The following is a 754-nucleotide window of genomic DNA, read 5'->3' on the forward strand; positions in this document are numbered from 1 at the left end:
CCCTACACCCTGATGGACTGGGCTGATACTGTGAGAAGAACTGAAAACAAGAGTAGGAAATCAAAAAATTATCCATCAGAAGCCTAAATGGGGGTGCTCTGTAGTTAAGTCTCTGTCTTTGGAGCTTCCATTGCCTATGTTTCCCCCCAGTTTTGGTAGCAAAATTGACCTATTGCTGCAGGAGGGCTGTGGTTCTCTTATGTCCACCCAATTGTAGTTCAGGATGAGTCAGGACTTTTGCTTGAACTTTGTACAAGATTCCATTATGCTTGTCTTATTACACTTTTAATAGGCCAACCTACCTTGGATTAAACAGAATTTCTTCTTTTAATGAAGATTTGTTTGTCTAGTGGTGGTGGGCTTTTTGGTGTGGTGGGGTTTTTTTTTGTTTGGTTGGTTTTTTTTGGTTTTTTTTTGTTTTTTAATTCAAACTTAGAGCAAGGTAAATGCAAAACAGCAATGAAAAACATTGCAGGGGAACTAATGAGGCTGAGTTGAGTGCCTTTAAATGCAGTTCTTGTAGAATTCCAGTTGCTTCTCTTTAGAATGTGGTTTAATGATGCTTCTGTCAAGTTTCACTGCTTTTATTGCCGAAGTTAATTCTCCAGTTGTTAGCTTTGAAATGTCACAAAGCAATTGAATGAAAAAAGGTGGGCTTTTAAAAAATGTTTTATTTGTTTTCAGTCCTGTTAAGTAATGAAGGCATTCTGAGGTCCTAATCAACCATGGAGGAAACGGATAGGGAAGCAGTTGC

The 754-nt window shown here is 38.3% G+C and overlaps 1 protein-coding gene across 1 annotated transcript in view; it reads left to right on the plus strand.

The window, feature by feature from the left end:
* EXOC3 (exocyst complex component 3) overlaps window positions 1-754 on the plus strand; it is a 26,096-nt gene that overhangs the window by 2,644 nt on the left and 22,698 nt on the right. The window lies entirely within an intron of this gene.

This window comes from Geospiza fortis, unplaced genomic scaffold, assembly GCF_000277835.1.
Source record: "Geospiza fortis unplaced genomic scaffold, GeoFor_1.0 scaffold206, whole genome shotgun sequence".
NCBI lineage: Eukaryota > Metazoa > Chordata > Aves > Passeriformes > Thraupidae > Geospiza > Geospiza fortis.